The sequence below is a fragment of the Sciurus vulgaris genome (assembly GCF_902686455.1).
Source record: "Sciurus vulgaris genome assembly, contig: HiC_scaffold_647_arrow_ctg1, whole genome shotgun sequence".
In the NCBI taxonomy this organism is placed as follows: domain Eukaryota; kingdom Metazoa; phylum Chordata; class Mammalia; order Rodentia; family Sciuridae; genus Sciurus; species Sciurus vulgaris.
In genome coordinates, this window is record NW_027632378.1 from 72938 (window position 1) to 94224 (window position 21287).

At 39.8% G+C, this 21287-nt stretch overlaps 1 long non-coding RNA gene across 1 annotated transcript in view; it reads left to right on the forward strand.

Annotated features, from left to right (window-relative positions):
* The window catches only part of LOC306652892, a 34644-nt gene extending 13622 nt beyond the window's left edge, over positions 1–21022 (forward strand). The window contains exon 3 of the long non-coding RNA XR_013761570.1: positions 20015–21022. This is a non-coding gene — a long non-coding RNA (uncharacterized lncRNA). The remainder of the gene's footprint in view (positions 1–20014) is intronic.
* Positions 21023–21287: the final 265 nt, after the last annotated feature.

Sequence of the window (21287 nt, forward strand, 5' to 3'; positions counted from 1 at the left end):
ATCCATGTGCTGCTGAGAAGAAGGTATATTTGCTCTTTGTTGGATGGCATATTCTATGTATGCCCATTGAGTCTAAATTATTGATTGTGTTATTGAGATCTATGGTTTCTTTATTCAATTTTTTTTGGAAGATCTGTCCAGTGGTGAGAGAGGTGTGTTAAAATCACCTAGTATTATTGTGTTGTGGTCTATTTGATTTCTGGCATTGAGAAGGATTTGTTTGATGTATATGGATGAGCCAATGTTCGGGGCATAGATATTTATGATTGTATGTCTTGCTGATTTGTGCTTCCCTTAAGCAGTATGAAATGTCTTTCTTTATCCCTTCTGACTAACTTTGGCTTAAAGTTCACATTATCTGAAATGAGGATGGATACTCCAGCTTTTTTGTTGTGTCCATGTGCATGGTATGTTTTTCCCCATCCTTTCACCTTTAGTCTGTGCATATCTCTATGAGATGAGTCTCTTGCAGGCAGCATATTGTTGGTTTTTTTCTTTTTAATCCATTCTGCCACTCTATGTCCTTTGATGATTTCAGGCCATTAATATTCAGGGTTATTATTGAGATATGATATGTATTCCCAGTCATTTGACTCATTTTTGTTTTTTGACATGATTTGGTTTCTCCTTTATTTGGCTATTCCTTTAGGCTATTTCCTCCCGTTGCTGATTTGCATCGTTGTTTTTCATCTCTTCCTCATGGAAAATTTTGCTGAGAGTATTCTGTAATGCCGGCTTTCTTTTTGTAAATTCTTTTAGCTTTTGTTTATCATGGAAGGATCTTATTTCATCGTCAAATCTGAAAGTAAGTTTTGCTGCATATAAGATTCTTGGTTGGCATCCATTTTCTTTCAGGGCTTGAAAAATGTTGTTCCAGGCCCTTATAGCTTTTGGTCTGGATTGAAAAATCTGTTGATATTCTTATTGATTTCCCCCTGAGTGTAATTTGATTCTTTTCTCTCGTGGCCTTTAAAATTCTGTCTTTATTTTGTATGTTAGGTATTTTCATAATAATGTGCCTTGGTGTGGGTCTGTTGTAATTTTGTATATTTGGAGTTCTATAAGCCTCTTGTATTTGGTTTTCCATTTCATTCTTCAGATTTGGAAATTTTCTGATATTATTTCATTGAATAGATTGTTCATTCCTTTGGTTTGTTTCTCTAAGCCTTCCTCAATCCCAATAATTCTTAAATTTGGCCTTTTCATGATATCCCATAATTCTTGTAGATTCTGTTCATGATTTCTTACCATCTTCTCTGTTTGGTCAACTTTGTTTTCAAGGTTAAATATTTTGTCTTCAGTGTCTGAGGTTCTATCTTCCAGGTGTTCTTTCCTATTGGTTATGCTTTCTATGGAGTTTTCAACTTGGTTTATTGTTTCCTTCATTTCAAGGATTTCTGTTTGTTTTTTTTCAGTATCTCTAACTCTTTATTGAAATGATCTTTTGCTTCCTGTATTTGCTCTTTTTGCTGTTGATTGGTGTGATCATTTAATGCCTGCATTTGCCCTTTTATCTCATCCTTCAATGCCTGCCTTTGCTCTTTCATCTCCTCATTTGCTTCTCTGATCGTTTTAATTATGTACATTCTGAACTCCCTTCCTGACATTTCTTCTGCTGTGCTGTCATTGGGTTTTATTGATATAGCATCTAGCTTTGTTTGGGACATTTTCTTCCCTTGTTTTCTCATATTGGTCAGATATCATTGAGGAACTTGATAATGCAGTGCTTCTGAAGAACGCTGCCCCTGGCTGGCCACTGGGTGCAGGGTTGGGAGCTGGCTATGCTTGGGAAGCCTGTCACTGGGTGGGTCTGCTCCGAGAAGCTGACTGTGGACCGGGCCTGCCGCCAGATGGAGCTGGGCTGCTCGGGAAAGCCTCTTGCCGCCCTGCCCTGCTCTGAGAAGCTGCCCACTGTCCCAGGCTGCTGCCCGGGCCGAGCTTCATCCAGTGGGAGTGACTCACCCAGTGTCTCTGAGTTGGTTGAGTCTCTCTGTTCCTCCCCTTCTTGAATCCTGAGTTCTGGAGTGACAGGAGATGCAGTCACCCTCTAGTCCGCCATCTTGAAATCTTCCCTGACATTATTTTTAAAATACAATTCCAAATTGTAATATATTCAGTGAACTGTCAGCATCCAAGTGTTTAATTGTACTTGTGAGAAATCTGTTTTCTTGAAAGTGTAGATTAGTCCAGGATGGAAAAGGTATTTCATGTGTTTTAAAATATCCATTATTATAATTTAAAAGTAATATGTCTCATTATAGAGACAAATTAAGCAATACCATGGGCAGCGTTGTATATGAGTACTTAGGACAATTTGAACATTCAGATTCCCAGTGGTTTCAGGACACAATAAAAAACATTTAGTGAAATTTCAGGTTTTATTACTTCCCTTGTACATCTCTAAAAGTTTTCATGATGCCTTCCTTACAGAACTGTAGCAGCAAAGTGTATATGAGACCCTCTGTACAGAGTGTATGGCACGTAGTAGGACTTTAAGGAAAGTCCATCCTGCCTACCTTTCTCCTTGCTTCCAGAAGACTGATGAAAATTACCTAAATCCTAAAATACAGCTGCCATAGAGACCCTAGAAATGTGGCAGTGTAAAGTACCATATAATCACACTTATGTCATGAATGAAGACTCGAGAACACTGTATGTGTGTGTGTGTATGTGTGTGTGTGTGTGTGTGTTTATTTTGCAGGTTACTTCACTGAAGGATTTTAGGAGAGAAAAGATCAGCAAAGAATTTTTTAAATCTCTTGCACTTTCTGTCCCCTTATTTGATATTCTATTTTGATAGTGGAGATAAGGGGAGACAGCATGTATGCATGTGGACATTTGTTTATGAATCTGTGTGTATAGGTATGTGTGCCTGAAGCTGCCAGCTGTAAAGGATACTTGAAGTGATGGATTGTGGCCCTTTTATTTCTGCTCACTTCCTAGGACATGTATGAGGTACAAGATTGGAGTGGTGTTTGTTGGTTTATACCCATCTTTGCTTTGCTAGCATTATTATCATGGTGATACAGTGACTGCTGTGGAATTTGGTACACATTGAACATCCATCTCTGATATTTTACTTACCTGGGTCAATTATTTATTATTCTAATAGATGTCAAGTGTTGCATGTCTGGAATTATTAATGATGTTTGAAAGTAGTGCTCTTTTCTCATCCTTATTCATGTACTTATTTATGTCAGTGATGTTCAGAAATTACCATTTTTCTCAAAGCATTACCCTCAGTTACTATCATTATATATTTTGATATTCAATTTGTCTCAGCATTGTCCAGTGTAAGCCGCTTTAAGATGGCCTCATTGTTGATTTAACAACTTCCTAGAATTCCTTGAGCATGTATTTTGCTCTCTGAAACTGATCATCTCCCCATCTGTAGAAAGGAATACAGACATCTACCTCACAGCATTGCTTTGAGGATTGGAAAGGAAAATTTCTGAAAATAATCCCCAGTGTTTGGCATCTAGAAGGCCCTCAAGAAGTGTGAGTTGCCCCTTCCACCTTTGTCTCCTTCTTTGGATCAATGTGCTGCCTCTGACATCAGCATAATTACATGACTTCAGATACAACACTTGGACATGTTAACAGAACAGTAAACAGAGTTTAGGTGATTTTTCCATTGTGTGTGTCTCTCTTTGTCACTGCTGTGTGTGTGTGTGTGTGTGTGTGTGTGTGTGTGTGTGTGTGTGTTGTGCAATGGAACTGGGAAGAGGAAAAGCATCATTTTGCAGCTTTCAGTTGACTGTGGACAGGCAGGCTCTCACCACCCCATCCTGTGTTTCATGAGATTTCCATCCTCATACTTTCCTCTTTGTTCCACGTACTTTCTTTCCCCTTTCTCTCCCATTTAGCACAACATCAGAGAAGGGTGTGAATTCAGTTCCCTAGAACCAGGATCTCGTGGAGAAGAACCAAGTTTTATATGGAATCTGCTGGAGAGGTTACTGGAACAAGAGTGAAGAGGTCATAGGCCATAGAAGTAAGTCACTTCCCTTCCACCATCCTTGTCTGTTCAACAGGATGACAATTTCCCGTCATCTCAACCATCAGGAATACTCTAATTGGGTTGTGTTCCTTGTTAGAAAGCAACCTGAGGCCTCTGGTGGAGGGAACTACCAGGACACTACCCAGTAATTTCATTAAGAGAGACATTCCAGATGTTCCAGATCACTGCATGTTAGGCACTAAATTAATGACACTTAAGCTGGGCATGGTGATGCATACCTATAATCCCAGCTGGCTGGGAGGCGGAGACAGGAGGATCACAAAATCAAAGCCAGCTTGGACAACATAGTTAGACTGGTGTCAAAATAAAAATAAAGCTGGTTGGCCGGGTGTGGTGGTATATGTGTGTAATCCCAGGGTATTTGGAGGCTGAGACAGGAGGATCACGAGTTCAATGCCAGTCTCAGCAATTTAGTGAAGCAGTAAGCAGCTTAGGTATACCCTGTCTCATAATTAAAAATCTAAAATGACTGGGGATGTTTCTCAGTGGTTAACTGCCTCTGTATTCAATCCCTGGTTCCACCTCCTCCCTGCCCCCCAAAAATGGTTGTAAGTGTAGCTAAGTGGTGGTGTCACCAGAGAAAACATGTCTCTGAATATGGGTCCAAGGAGTTCTCAGAAGGGTAATATTGACTCAGGGCAAGGTTTTTTGCCTACATGACTGAAAACAATTTTATCACATGCCAGTCAAAGGCATGGACAGTGATGTATTTTGAAAAGTAGATACATAGTCAGGGGAAATATGGGTCAGTATTTTTTACCCCTAGGAAGACTTCTTAGACATTTTCCCTATCACCTATTTTCTGCCCAGAATATGAAATTTTAATATGATAGATGGACTGTTAACAATGTATTGTGGTTCTTTGTAGTGTCACATTATACTATGTAACATCTCCCTAACCCTGAGAAGTTTGAAGACTCTTGTGAGCAATATTGTCCCCATCTTGAATGCAAATAACATTTCAATGAGAGCATAATCTGCAACCACATTCCTACTTCTTACTTGATGGGTGGTGCTGGAATTCTTCCTTAAACTTTGTCAGTCTGAAGTTGTTCATCTGTTAATGGGAACTCTCCATGCCCTCCTTACAGAACTCTAAGGGCCAATGAGAAATCCTCTTCAGAGTACATGGTATGGAGTTGGATTTTAACCAATGTTTGTCCTGGCTGAACTTTCTCCTCTCCCAGAGAAGTGATGACAGTTACCTAAACCAAAGAGGTCACCTTCCCTGGAGACCATATATATAACAGAAGGAAACAGCACATCCTCACATTTACATTATGCATCAAGATTTGAGGCCTCTCAGTGCTGCAGGAGGGAGGGCCTTGCTGAGAAAGAAGAGGAGGATTAAACCATTTCATTTTATTCCTCATCATTTTATGTCCCCTTATTTGATATTCTAATTTGTTGTTTGAGAAGTAGTTTCCCCCATTGATTTCCAAGAGACAGGAGAGTGCAGATAAAATGGAGGCAGGGTTCATAAGCCCTTCATGATCATACTAGTCCATTACCATGTACAAGTACCTACACCAGGATTTCATCTGCACCATCAACTTCTTCATAGAGGGGTCATTCAGTGAGTGCCCACTTGGACACAATATGATTATTTTTGTTGTTTTTCCTTTTGAGACAAGGTCTTGCTAAGTTGATTAGGGCATTGCTAAGCTGATGAGACTAACATTGAATTTGGGATCCTCCTGCCTCAGCCTCCTGTGTCGCTGAGATTACAGGTGTGTGCCTACATGCCAGGGTTCTATGATCATTTTTAAAGCAAAAAAATTCTGTTAACAGACATGTGCTTTGTTCCAACAACCTGTGCAGAGTGTGCCCAATTGCCTGCATCCCCAGGTACTTTCTCTAATTAGTATGCTTTCTCAGGTGGCCTGAAGGGTAGTGATGGAGCTTTTAAGTGAGAGACAGTGGGACAGAAGGGAAGACTGCATGACAGCATTTCTGGAACACAGGAACTGCTCATATATCTCAGTTGGCATAGAAGCCTGATATCATCAGGGCAACCATGGTGAGGGTGATGACATTCTAAAGGGGATGGACTTGCTCTGTTTTAAGAGCAGGGCCCTGCCTCCAGCATTTAGACTAAGTGGAAGATGTGGATTCCCCCCAGTGGGGGCTGAGCCTGCCTGGGGTGTGGGGAGACGAAGAGATCCCAGACAGTCACTTCATTCCCACTCTGGGACTCAGAGCCCCATTGACATGAGAGGGAGAGAGATGTGGGACCCCCCAGGCCTCAGGCAGTGTGATGTTCTGCTCCAGCATGTCCTTGACCTACTTTCTATGTAAACCTGAGGCACAGAAGAATAAGTCAGGAAACAGCCTTCTGTGACCCAGCTTATCCTATAAAATGGGTTCAAGAATTCTCACCCACGGGATAGCTGGATTAACATAAGTGTAACCCCATAGCCCTGTGGGTTTTGTGGGTTCATGAACTCACTGCCTAGCATGATTCCACATACATAGTTATTCCAGTAAAGCTTAGTAATATCTGGATTCTGTCTCCCCCTGGACAGCTCTTCATCTGCTGACTGAGCTCATAGCAGATGTCTAAAGAAGACAATTTATGAGGATGTGGGTTATGATGGCTGCTGAAGTTTCTATTCCAGATCTGAAGGACAGCAGTGCTCTGGAACCCCCTGACATTTCCATTCCTGGATATATATGTAAAACTTAGCCCAAGTGAATTCAGAAATCTGAACAAGAGGACATGGAAGAATACCACACATGAGGTGCACAGAACACCCAGAAATTAGGGAAGCTACTCTACTCTCATCCTTGAGGTGTTGTAGAAGGTGAAATATGCCTTCAGCAGCTACCATGCTTTGTAGTATCTCTTGAGGCCCTTCTTAGAGATATCTTGCTTTGTCTCAAAGTAATGGATAGTTCTGTAGGAAATATCTTCAAATTTAAGATTAGAATAAGTATTTTTAAAATGAATATAACAATTTGGAGTTATTAGTCTTTTCCCAAAAAAGGATGCTATATGGACTGATTTTGTTCCACACCCCCCCCAAATTGATATGATAAAGCCCTAATACCCAGTGTGATATTATTTGGATGTGTGACCTTTAAGAGTTGATTAGGGTTAGATGAGGTCATGAGGGTAGCCTTGTAAGAACAGAGACGTGAAATATCTCTCACTCAGGCACGTGAGGAGGCTGCAAGAAGACAGCATGATTGGAGTAGGAAGAGGGCCTTTGCTAAAAAAGAAACTATCTGCACCTTGATCTCAAAGCATCCAGTCTCCAAATCTGTCAGGAAAAAAATGTTTGTCTCTTCAGCCAACCAGTTATGGTAATCTATGTTATTAGCCCTGAGCAAGCCAAGGGACAGTAATAATACTAGTAGTATATAGTATTCTTTTCCTGTAGTAAAGCCAGATTTGGGGCTTTGATAATGACAAAAACTAAACCACAATATTGACTTGAGTTGTAGATTTTTTTTGTTTTATACCTACATATTTAACACCAAGAATAAGAAAGTAAGTAAACAGTAATCACAAGAATATTTTTATTTAATTAATTAAAAAACAGGTATTCCACATAACAAAAATCTTTACATATAATTTCTTTCATACTTGTTCACTAAAAATGTAAATTAGTATCCTACTTACCAAACAAGTTAATGACTAGATCATTTGATATTGACTTAGTGGACGTGGTCACCATGAGAAACTTTTGCTAGCTACTGCGACTGCTTTTTTTCAGATTTTGGGGTGGATAGAATTCACAAAAATAAATCCGTAGCTTGAATTTGTACCACCGTATATGTCTTGCATTGGAAAACAATAATCCCTTTCTACCAGTTTCCTGTGATTTCAGGAAAATGCCACAATGAGGGGATTTCTGCTCAGTTTGTTCACAACTTGCTACCATCACCACTTCCTTCAGTTTTTGCACATATTAAAAATTGAGTGAAAATGCACTAATATAAAATTCAAAATTTTAACCATTTTAAACTGTTCAATTATTTTTAGTATATTCACAATTTTGTATAGCCATCACCACCATCTAAATTTGTTATGGTGTATTAGGGCCCAAGATGTTGTCTGTCTCAGCGAATGTTCTATGTGAGCTTGAGAAGAATATGTATTCTGCTATTTTTGGATAAAGTATAGGTATTCCTCAGTTTACAATGGGGTTATATCCCAATAAACTCTTTAGAAACTGAAAATATCAGAAGTCAAAGCTGCATTTAATATGGCTAAGTTACTGAACATCATAATATTTCTAGCTCGCTCTCTCTTTTTTTCTGTTTTTAGTACTACGGATGAACCAAATGGCACTTAATCACTGAGCTACACCAACAGCACCTTTTTTTGTTTTTGAGACAGTTTCTCACTATGTTGCTTAATTTCTGAGGCTACTCTTGAACTTGGAATCTTCCTGCTTTAGCCTCACTAGTCACTGGGATTACAGGCATGTGCCTCTGTGTCTAGCTTTATCTAGGTATTTTAAATTTATACAGTATACTTATATTAGCTTATGCTTCATCAAAAACTCTAATACAAATCCATTTTTATTAAAAGCTATTGAATATCTCATATAATTTATTGAAAACTGTACTGAAGGTATAAAAATCTCAGAATGATGGTATGGGTATTCCTTTGCACTATCTGATAGTCAATTCAGAGATTGAACCATTTTAAGTTAGGAAGCATCAGTATTCTACAGATAGAGATCAATCATATCTATCAATTGATGATGCTGTTGAATTCCACTGTGTCCCTAATGATTGTCTACCTGTTAGATCTGTCCATTTCTGATCTCTTCAAATATAGTAGTTGTTCCATCTGTTTTCCTTGCACATGCATGTGTCCTTCCCTCACATATTTTGACACTCTCCTCATTGGTCATGTATGCAGGAAGGATATTTATGCCTTTTTGGAGAATTGATCCCTTTATTACTATATAATGCCTCTATTTCTTATAAATTACTTGCTCTAAAGTCTGCCTATTCTTAAATTAACAAATCTTCTAATGCTTTTTTATATTATTATTAGCATGATATATATTTTCATTTCTTTTAATCTATATGTGTTTTTATATTTAAAGTGGATTTCATGTAGACCACTTGCAAATGAATCTAAACATTTGATCCACTCTCACAATTTCTTTTACTTGGTATGCATAGACCATTGATGTTTAGATTATGGAAATGAATATCTGCTCTGTGTGCTACTGTTCTATTTGTTACTCTTATTCTTTGTCCCTTTTGTCTTTTACTCATTTTATGCCTATTTGGAGTTAATTGACCATTTATATGATCCCATTTTCTCTCTTCTTAGTATTCCAGATACTTTTTGAACTTTTTATTCCTTGCCCAAGAGACTTTGGCAATATACATTTACAGCTATTGCAAATCCACTCTTAAACAAAAAAATGCCACTTTAAATGTAGTGCAATTATCTTTTTTTTTTTTTTTTCCGGTGCTAGGGATTGAACCCAGGGCCTTCCTTGTGCTTGCGAGACAAGCACTCTACCAACTGAGCTATATCCCTAGCCTGCAATTATCTTATAAAGCAAAATATTTCCAATTCCTCTTTCCTGTTCCTTGTGTCATTTATTTCATTTATACATATATGTGTTTCAGTGGATGTGTATGTGCATACATAAAGAAATAATTGTTGATATTATTTTGAATAAGCTTCTCTTGTGTCAATTAAGAATAAGAAAATTAAACATTTATTTTCCTTCACACAGTCTTCTCTCATATTCTTTCTTTATATAAATCAAAGTTTCTGATCTAAAGAAATTTTTCTAAAGAAATTATATTAATATTTCTTACAAAGCTATTCTCCTGGCAGTAGATTCCCTAAATTTTTGTTGTCTGAGACAGTCTGCACACTGCCTTCACTTTTGAAGATTAATTCCACAGGGTACAGGATTCTTGATTGGTGGCTTTTATCTTTAAACACTTTAAGCATTCCACTCTATTCCCTTTTTTGCATGACTTTTTGAAGAGAAGTCACACGTAATTATCTTTCTTCCACTATTATCAAGGGGTATATTTTTTAACCTCTGTATACTTGTGTGTGTGTGTGTATTACTGAGGATTGAACCCAGAGGAATTTTCCACCAGTGAACTACATCCCCAGCCACATTTTGTGAAAGGGTCTTCCTAATTTGCTGAGGGTAGACTCAAACTTGTCATCCTCCTGCCTCAGCCTCTGGAGTCATTGGGTTTATTGGTGCCATCAGCCATATTTGTCTGGATTATTTCATTATTTTATCTTTTCTTTGATGTTCTATACTTCAAATATGAACTTCCAATACTACATTTAGTAGAAGTAGCAAAAAATAGGCATTGTTGTTTTGTTCCTGATGGAACAATGGTTGAGAATTAACACTATAAATGAGAACCCATAAAATAGTGGTAGGTACACAGTAATGATTCAGTAATTGTGAGCAGTTTTTATAAATACTTATAAGTTAAAATTTATACAGATTAGACAAATATCTAGTTTGTATGTTTTTTAAAAAGATTAATAGTCTTAAAACTGGCTTCTATCCAGCTGATGTTTTATGTGTGTGTGTGTGTATGTGTGTGTGTTACTGGGGATTAACTATTAACTGTAGGGCATTGCACATGAAGCCCTCTACCACCAAACTACATCCCCAGACCTTTTAAAATTTTATTTTGTTTACTGACAGATCTCATCTTGTTACTTTGTCCTGAATTTGTGATCCTCTTGCTCAGCTTCCTTGAGTAGCTGGAATTATAGGCATGTGACACAGCACCTGACTCTAATTATCTTGACATATCCCAAAAGTACTTGGAACAACTGATCTTAGAAAACAGCACTACCATTTCTTCACATGGTGAAAAAGTACACTGAGGGGTGATCCTTGATTCTCTAGTACACTATGATGACACTGTACATTTTGCAGGAGTGATAAATGTCTTGGGATGGTTGTTTACTATTATAGCATTTATGCCCAGAAGAGTCACATGTATGTTAAAATAGTTCCATTTTCTGCTGACTCAAAATCCACATTGATTACCTCTTCCGTGCTCAGTGTACTTTGAGGTACCCATATGTATCAGGGTCCCTCAGACAGGAGGGTGGGAAACCCTTGGTTACTGCACCCCTGCACAGGCTTCCTTGACCTTCTCCCATCCCCTCTCAGTCATTCCCCTCTCCAGGACACTATTGACATAGCTGCCCAGGTCCCACTGAGGTGATCCATCCTCCCTGTCACCTCCTGTCTGCCCTGCACTGGCTGAAGCCTGCTGCTGGTGAGGGTTGCCTTGCTGTTTCATCATATGGCTGTCCCAGAGCATAAGTTTTTACAGTATTCTTTTACACCTATCAGGTTTTTTATCAATTAAAATTATCCTGTACCTAAGTTTATAAACTGCATCTTAAGGGAGGTACTGTAGTTTTTGCTCATTTGCTCGTTGCCCATCTTTGTAATCATTCTACAATGTTGGCATGTTGGTGTCACTTATGAGAGAATGCTGAACTGCAACTTGAACATGCAGACCTGAAATGTGAGAGGGAGGGGTTGTATCCAAGCATATAGACAGACTTTTAAAATCTGAGAAGAGAGAGGGCCATCCACAGACCAAAGGAGTCCTATGGTGCCCAGACAGAAATTTCAGTCTTCTTCGATGCCAAAGAGAAAGTTAGAATATTTTTATATTTACTGGCCCATAAATTGACAAAAAGTCTAATGAAACAGAATAGAATATCCAGACATAGGCATACTTATATTTGGAAATTTATAATATGACTAATCATAAGTCATTGGGATGTGATGGATGATTTAATAATTGATATTATCATAACTAGAAACTCATATAGTTAAAAAATAGAGATCTTTTTTCCATCTTACAGCAGAATAAGATCCAAGTTGTTCTGAATTAAATATCAAATACAAATCCTTGTAAGTATTAGAAGAAATGATGAATGAATTCCTTTATAATCTGGAGGGGAGGCAACTTTCCATAACATGAGTGAAATACAGGAGCAATAAGGACAAAGGTTGACTTGTTTAATGATATAAAAATTATGACTGGGAAATTAAATCGACCAAATTACACTGTGATCATGTATGAAGGTATCACAGTGAGTCCCAACCTTATGTGTGGTTACAATGCACCAATAAAATTTAATAAAAATTATGAATGACAGCACTTGCATGATGAAAACATGATAGCTAGTTAAAATGACACTGTGGAAGACATGTTGAACAAAACGTTGATATACCCTGTCTAAATTCTTACCAATATAGAAGGATTAAAATAACCCTATAAAAATATGTAAGAAAATATAAACAGTCAGGTACAGAGGGGGCACTTCTGAGGCAGGAGGATTGCAAGTTCCAGGCATGAGAATGCCTTTTTCCTCACAGACTATGAAGGGGGAACCGATGGAGGTGAACATCATGTGAGAAGTCTGTGAAAACCATTTATCTATCTTAGGGGAATTACATGTTTAGACAGGGTTCCTAGGCCTGTACCTGTCTTTGAAAATCTGTTCTATTCTCTTTTCTGTCTTTGTGGTTCTAGTCCCTTTTCCCAACAGGGAGAAGAGGTCTTACATGAGGCAGAAACTCCATGTCACCTCAGAATACTAATTATGAGGACCTTAATTCTAGGGAAAATATAGACACAAAACCAGTTTAGCAATTCACCACCCTGTCCTAGCAAAGGACTAAAGGAAGGGCCTGCAGTTCCCTTTTATGACTAGAACCAAGACTGAAACCACAAAAGGATTTCCTTGACATTTATTCCCTATCTGTGACTAAGGAGAAAGTAGCCCATTAGTAATGTGTGCCTCAGTGTCCCAGGTTCCTCACTCAGCTGTATCATATCCTGTTCAGATGCTGAGTTTCCAGGATTCAGGGTGACTTTTGGATTCTTCTTGCCTGGCATGCAGTCCATGTAAGGTCATACACCATGGCAGGCCTTCTAACATCCATGTTGCTTCCTTTGGACCATATCCTGTGGTACAGGCCTAGAGACAGAGAGGGGATCATGGGATGCACATATAGAACTATCCTGGTAGTACCCAGCACAAAGTAGACCCCAGTACATATTTCATGAATATATTATATGTAGGCATAGGAATAAACAGGGAATGAAACTGTGCATGTGTTCTTTTGGTTGTTTATACATATGGGAATTTTTTCAGAGAGAACTGACATTTCACTGCTTGTTTCATAATCTGATTGAGACAATGTTGTTGGGACTAATGACACGTTAACTAACTCAGGCTGACTCCTTACTCCCTGGCGAGTGAGCAAGATCAAGGCCTCAAAGGCGGTTTCAAAGGTTAATGACGATGAATCGGACCACCGTCAGGGATTGGTTAACAATAGTTCCGCGAACGTGATCAGCTCGTGCTTGCCATATAGTCTTATGGGACTTTTGCCTGCGTGAACACCCCATGCCTTGCTGACCTTTAAGCTGATTGGTTCCCACCTAGCCCCCACCCTACATAAAAGCTGTGTGATTTCCTCAATAAACGAGTTCCTGCTGTGACGGGTCTCCCTGACTCGTCTGATTGTCCTCCGCCTGGAGGGCTGGGAGCGGGCGGTCAGTGGGCCCTACCTATCCCGGTCTGACCTTGTTGGGGAGTGCCCCCTTCCCTTGCCGCTGGTCGAGAAGAGCAGGGGGGCTTAAGACCCCAACATCTGGCACCCAATGTCGGGCCCCTCAAGGCTGAACTGCAGCCAAAGCGAAGAGGCAGTTTCGAAACCGAAAGTACCGGCAGATCGGGCCAAGCGAGTTCCGAGGTAAGGCATCCCCGAAAAGATGGGGCAAACACACACCACACATGGTGACCCTGCGCTCTCAGCTCTGAGACTCATGCAGAAGAGCAGGGGCCTTGAGTTGTATAGTACACAGGCGGAAAAAGCCTGGGACACCTTTACTCGGGTGGCCTCTTGGCTTTCTGCGGCTAATCTTTTTGACTGGTCCACATGGGATCGTGTAAAACGACTTGTTAAGAAGAGGGAAATCAATTTAGGGGAGGGTCCCCCATTGGGAGTCTGCCCTACATTTTCCGCCCTTAAGGCCTGCTTCTCTCCAGGACCTCCCAAAGGGGGCTCTAAGTTTCTCCCCAAAGAGCCGCCACCTAAAGAACCGCCGGCTCCTCCCATTACATCTCCTCCCAGAAACTTGCCACATAGTAAGCAACGTTGGGAGACCTTTAATGAGGAGCCCAATCCATCTCCATCCGCTCCTCCCGAGGTTGAGAATCCACGAGGGCAGCCAGCCTCTACACGTAGAGAGGGCCCACTACCGCCCCGGGGAGGCTCATTGCTGCCATCTTGTATTCTGGGGCCACATCAGACTTCAATGAAAGCCCTCGCCCTCCTTCCGGATGGCGGGAAATCTTCCCGACAGCCATTTTATGATACTGGGGGAGAACGCACTGACTCTACCCTCCCCCCTCCCTGTATGGTCTTCCCAGTAAATGCTAATCCAGGGGGTAACCGGCCTGCTATATGGTACCCATGGGAGGCACAAGATTTAAAGAACTAGACAAAGCTGTTTCAGAGGATGGGCCCAATTCCCCTTGGGCTGAAACCATCCTTCAGGGCCTCGCCCACCAGCAGTGCACCACTCAGGATTGGAAGAACCTAACTAAAGCTGTCCTTCCTGGTCCTTTATATCTAAAGTGGTGTGCCTTTTTTAATGAAGAATATCATGCTCAGGCTGAACGGAACCAGGCCGCTAACCCTCCCATCCCGGTTACTTATGGGATGCTCTCAGGGTCCAGTGACCAATTCTCTACTGGCCTCTTACAGGCTGCCATCCCGGCCCATATCAAGAACAAGTAAGAGCCCTAGGGTTGGCGGCATGGGAAAAGCTAGAGGAGGGCCCCTCAGAACCCCCCATCGCAGGAATTACCCAGAAGGCAACTGAAGACCTAGCAACCTTCATTGAAAGGGTAGAAAGAAGCCTTCAGAGAAAACTTCCTCCAGGGCCCCTAAGAGATCAATTTGTTAAAATGTTAGTTTGGGAAGGAATGACTACCGATCACAAATTGGCCTGTGCAGGGATGAAAGATAGCTCCATGGGAAGGTGGATTGTGGCTACCAAAGATATTGGCACACAAGTGCATCAGTCTCAATCTTTGGTTGCAGCCCTACAGGCCCAAACTGCCTCACTTGCTGAGGCTCTCACGGCAGCCTTGTCACCAGTCGGGGCTAAGGGCAAAGGAGTATGTTATGGCTGCGGGCAACCAGGCCACTTCAAGAGGGATTACCCCAGTGGTCAGGTGTATTCTGAGGCTCTGCCTGGACGCTCTAGGGGTTCAGCTCAAAGTCCGGCCAGTTCAGCTCAAAGGCTTGCCACCGCCAAAACACCTTGCCCAAGATGCAGAAAGGGATTCCATTGGCAGAAGGATTGCAAATCTAAATTCGACATTGAGGGGAAACCTTTAAACTAATCAGGGGGCACTCTCCAGCCCTGTCACACAAAGGTTTCTCCCCCATTAGCCCCCCTAAGGCACATTGGACTGTTCCCATTGTCCCCGGGGTCAGTAAGGTCTATGCTTGTCTACCAATTGGCTGACCTCATAATTAAAGGCAGGGATACTGCCTTTAGGCACTATGGAAAAGAGCCTAATGTTTTGACAGTGCCCTATCACCTGTCGGATTTTGAATGGGTTCAAAGGAATGACAATAGAGTATCCTGTGCATTGGAGGGTTTCTTAGGGAAGATTGATTGCCATTATGGGTCTACCAAATGGGTGTCCTCATTTTCAAAACTAAAATGGGCACCCCCTATACTTTTTTCCACTAAACCCCTCCCTAAAGCTGTAAATGTATTCACAGATGGAGGAAAAAAAGGGATCTGCTGTAGTAATTTACCCCCCCTCCCAGATTAGTGAAACAGGAAGTAATTACCCATTTTGAACCAGTTATTGGGTCAGCACAATTTAAGGAGTTATATGCAATTGCTATGACCCTAACTCAAGTACAAGAACCCATGAATCTTTTCTCAGATAGCCTATATGTGGTAAACCTGCTACCTACATTGGTCTCTTTATATATCAAGTTAGATAAAAATCCTATTACTCCCTTGATGATCCAGGTGCAGTCCTTGTTAAAGGAGTGTGCTGAACCCATATTCTTACAGCATCTAAGAGGACATCAAAATCTACCTGGCTCCCTTGCACAAGGCAATGCTGTGGCCAACCAGTTAGCCACATCAGGGACCTCAATAGCTACCGCCCAACCTCAACAGGACTTAAAACTAGCCCAAGGCCTTCATGACCTGACCCATTTAAATTGGAGAGGGTTACATCATAAGTTTCCTTTGGTCCCTGTAAAGAACTTAAAAAAGATTGTAAGAACCTTCAAATTTTGCCTACCTTTCTTACAGGTTCCACCTCTCCAATCCCCTGGGGTAAACCCCAGAGGTCTAAAACCTAACATTATCTGGCAAACTGATGTAACTCATTATGTACCATTTGGAAAATTAAAATATATATTCATGTCTATTGATACTTACTCCCATGCCTGCTGGGCCACTGCTCACTCTGGTGAAAAGGCCAAGCACGCTGAAAGCCATTTCTTACAATGTTTTGCCATTTTAGGCTTGCCTCAACAAATCAAAATGGATAATGGACCCTGTTTTACAAGTAAATCATTACAAGAATTTTTCAACAATTGGCATATTAAACACACTACAGGAACCCCATATAATCAAAAAGGACGAGCCATAATTGAAAGACATAATAAAACTTTAAAAAATCAACTAATAAAACAAAAAGGGGAAAATAACCCCCATGATCAATTAAGGACAGCAATGCTTACATTAAATATTTTAAATTTCTCAAAAAATCAGCCTTTAAGTATTGGGAGATAATTGTTTCACAATTTTCTGCGTCCAAACCTGAATTGATTACTAATCAGGAATAAGGGCTAAAATGCCCTAGGCATCAAGTTTCTGCTGGAGCATTTTAGCCCCTTTCAGATCCAAATCTCAGTCAAGGTTACATTGAAATGTAAATAGAGAAAGCCTGAAGGCTCAGTAGAAGACCGGTCTCAAACCCAAAGGAAAAAAAAAAAAGAGCAAAAAGAGTCTTACCTGAACTCCAGCAAAAGTAAATGTTATGGTGCTTTACTAAAGTAATTAACGGCCGTATCATTTTTCCAGGACTCTTGTTTTTTCTGAATTCTACATTTTTTTGGAGCTCATGACTTTTTGATCAGTTCTTTTTTTATTCAACTAGAGTTTTTGAACATCTGTTACATTGCAATGGAGAGTCACCTATAAGTTACAAGGCCTTTGATGTTGTGTTATGTGTATGTCGTGCTGTCTGGTGTCATGTTTTGTCTGTATCAAAACTGAGCGTTCCTAAAATTAAAATTTAAAAATGGATCCAAATACTTTTAATTCACGTGATTTAAAAAGGTTCAATTTAAATTGGGTAAACTAATAGAAGTAAAATGTCTTGAAAATAACTCGCAAGTCTCTAGGTGGTCAAACTAAAAATGTTGATGTTTATAAAACGTCTAACATCAATTTTTCTAGGACTTTCCTCCAACAAGAAAAAGCTGGCAAATACTGTTCAGGACACTTGTCTGATATCTTGGTTTTTACAAAATAAGTGAATTAGAGTTGACATGCATGGGATTACTCAAATGTGTTAATAGAGAAAATTGTTTTGTGTCATCACTAAACTAAAAACAAGGTTACTAAGAGTTATGTCCTAACCGGTATAATTCTATATACAAAGGATTCTAAAGGTTTCAACTGTGTTTCAAATTTCATAGGAGTTGTTTAAGAATGTGAACAAAAAGGGGTCAACAGGAAAAAAAAATGAAAGGTTCTAGATATGAAAATATATTTAGTGAAAAACAAAATGTTTCTGGGTAAGAAGGTGCTTATGTGATAAAATACATGAGGGTCTAAATAAGTGCTAAGAAAGTCTGTAAAGGGCAAGTTTCAATAAGTTTGCATGTTACTAAGTTGGTTGTATGTATGTGACACAGTTAAGCTATTTAAGGTTTTTTCCTAAGGTGAAATACTAATGTTCTGATATAAACCAAAGTTTAATCTATATGGTAAAATGACAAGGATTTGAAACACTAATTTACTCTTAACTTTGTGTCTATTAAGTTTTATTTTTTAGAACAATTAGTCTTAAAAATTGGGGTATACAATTATGGTTAAACAACTGTTAAGAGTATTGTACTATGTTACAGAGTCTAAATTTTTCTTTAAAAAACTAAATTTGGTAAGATAAAAATGTCAAGGTAATCGTGAAATGGTCACTCTTTATATATTAAATGTGTTCATATTTTCCAGGTATACAAGTTTTTAAAGCAGGGAATTTATCAAGCTGCTATTCTCCAAACTAAACTTATCTGTAATAGTAATTTTAAACTTAAAAAGAGTAAATTTTATTGGGGATTTATTTCTATCATTTAATGTTCTATTATAGGACCTGTCATCAATAGGGGTCTATGTAAAATTTGTTAAATGTATTTCTGAAGGTTATTGAGAGCCTGATTTGTTTAAAGGTTAAACATAAAGACATTTTGTCACTTTGCCACACAAAAGGAACGTTAAAAGCTCTCTCAGCATTTCTTTAGTTCATGTTTAGATACAATGTTAAACTGTGTTAACTAATGTTCATATAGACTCAGGAGTCAATATATGTAAACTTCTTAAAATGACATTTAAGAATGTAATGCACAGTAGCAAAATGGGACAACAGTGATTGAGATTGGAGTCTCTGACCTCATGACTTTGGACAGTGGACTTCCTTGAGAGCTACACAGAGCTCCTAACATTGCACTTTGCAGGTCTACCATCTTAGATCTACAGGCTCAACTTGATTCCTTGGCCACTGTCATCCTGCAAGATCGTCGTGGTTTGGATCTGCTAATGGTGAAGGAAGGAAGGCTTTGCCTGTTCCTTGGTGAGAAGTGCTGTTTCTACACCAACTGCTCTGGCATTGTACAAGATGAAATCAAAAGCCTACAAGAAGATCTGGAACATGGTAGGAGCGAACTCCACTCTAATTTCCTCTGGACTAGGTTACACGGGTGGCTCCCCTACCTCCTCCCGCTTATGGGACTGCTAATCACCATTATCCTTGTGTTCACCTTTGGGCCTTGCATAATCAATAAGCTTATCCATCTCCTGAAGAGCTAGGCTAAGTCTGTGCAGCTCATGGTGGTCCGACAGCTTTATACCGCCCTTCATAATGATGATTGGGAGCCCTATAGGATCATGGATCACTCGTATCAGGACACTGGAGTCTAAGTGTCTCTCCCTTAAGCCCTGCTCCTCCTGAGGGTCCCGCCTTAAGTGCTAAGGGGGTAGCCAATGACGGGTAATATTCATGGGGAGCTCATACCGACCTAAGACAGGAAATGAGTGCTAGAGCCTCATTGTCCAATGACAGGTAAGGATGTTGCTGTGCTGTGGTCAACCTAAGACAGGCACACCTTCGAGTAAGGCGGACCCCCAAACTGCTAGGGTGATGGTACATGACGGGTAAGACCCTTCCAGGGGCAACCTAAGACAGACACACCCTTAATATAAAACAAAAAAGGGGGATATGTTGGGACTAATGACACATTAACTAACTCAGGCTGACTCCTTACTCCCTGGCGAGTGAGCAAGATCAAGGCCTCAAAGGCGGTTTCAATAGTTAATGACGATGAATCGGACCACCGTCAGGGATTGGTTAACAATAGTCCGTGAACGTGATTAGCTCGTGCTTGCCATATAGTCTTATGGGACTCTTGCCTGTGTGAACACCCCATGCCTTGCTGACCTTTAAGCTGATTGGTTCCTGCCTAGCCCCCACCCTACATAAAAGCTGTGTGATTTCCTCAATAAAGACGCGTCTGATTGTCCTCCGCCTGGAGGGCTGGGAGCGGGCGGTCAGTCGGCCTTACCTATCCCCGTCTGACCTTGTTGGGGAGTGTCCCCTTCCCTTGCTGCTGGTCGAGAAGAGCAGGGGGGTTTAAGACCCCAACACAATGTTTTTTCTACTCATAGAAATGATGCCTTTTCCTTGGGACATAAATGACCTGGAGAAGATAAGGAATGATGCCACCTGGTGATGGGAGTCAGAATTGTACAGATGAAAATGTCCAGCAGGATGCTGGGACATAGGGGTTTGTGGGCAGTGAAGGAGCTGCCTTGATTCCTTTGTACAGGCTAGAGCTTTCTGGACTTTTCCACACATTGGTGGTTATCCAGCTATCTTTATGCCCACCCTGGGATCTTTCATCCTGGTTTTGAAAGTCTAGCCCCCATGTGAACTGAATAGAACTGCTTGACTTTATGTGAGAATAATTGTTCTGAAGAAGGCTAAGACATAGAAACACAGGGACACCCCACACACACAGACACACTGTGAAATAAATTGATTTGATCTGCTTCTTTTTACGCATAAACTAGTATACTGTGAACATATTTCAAAAGTACTGATTACACAGACATCATATGTATAATCAGTTCACAATAATTTTCTTTTTAACATTCAAATGTGGTTCTCATATTTAAAACACTATAGTTTCCATATTAAAATGTGATTATATTTATTAAATTATCATTTTAATGTGTAATTCTCCATGTATATAGGCATGATTCTTCATCCATAAATGTGTTTCTCCACTATCATTATTTGACTAAGTTTACAGATTTCCTTATTTATGAAATTTTATCACAATCACTTTGCCACATGAACACTTAATTCTTTTTGTTATTTAAGACATGAAAAACAAGGATGGGGATGTAGCTCAGTGGTAAAGCAACTGTCTGGCATGTGTGAGACCTTGGTTTTAATGCCAGTATACCACACACGCATACAGAGACATGGGCATGCTTGCGCATGAGACATATCAAACATAATTGATTGTATGCTAGAAAATAAAATTATATTGTCTATCCATTCATTCCCTATCTTTTCATCATCCTTAATAAGAAAAGAGTTTCTATTAATTTATTCATGCCTGTTTTCCAGATTTTCTCTCAGTTTGTAATAAAATAACTTGTATTTAATCACATGTACATATCCATAAATCTAAGTTGATAGAGGTATTCTTTTCTATAATGGGGTCATGTTTGACGTTACACTTTTTGAGTTACCTGATTGACTAAATAGGTTCCTTTTTGGTGTGTGGTGTTTGAGATTTGATTTTGTTTTTATGTGGATTATCTCTTGATATCACTAATATATGTCTCTTGTTTAAGAACATTCCACCCATCAAGAAGAAAAACATGACTGATACAGTTTAGAATTAGTTTAGTTTCTCCACTTTTCATA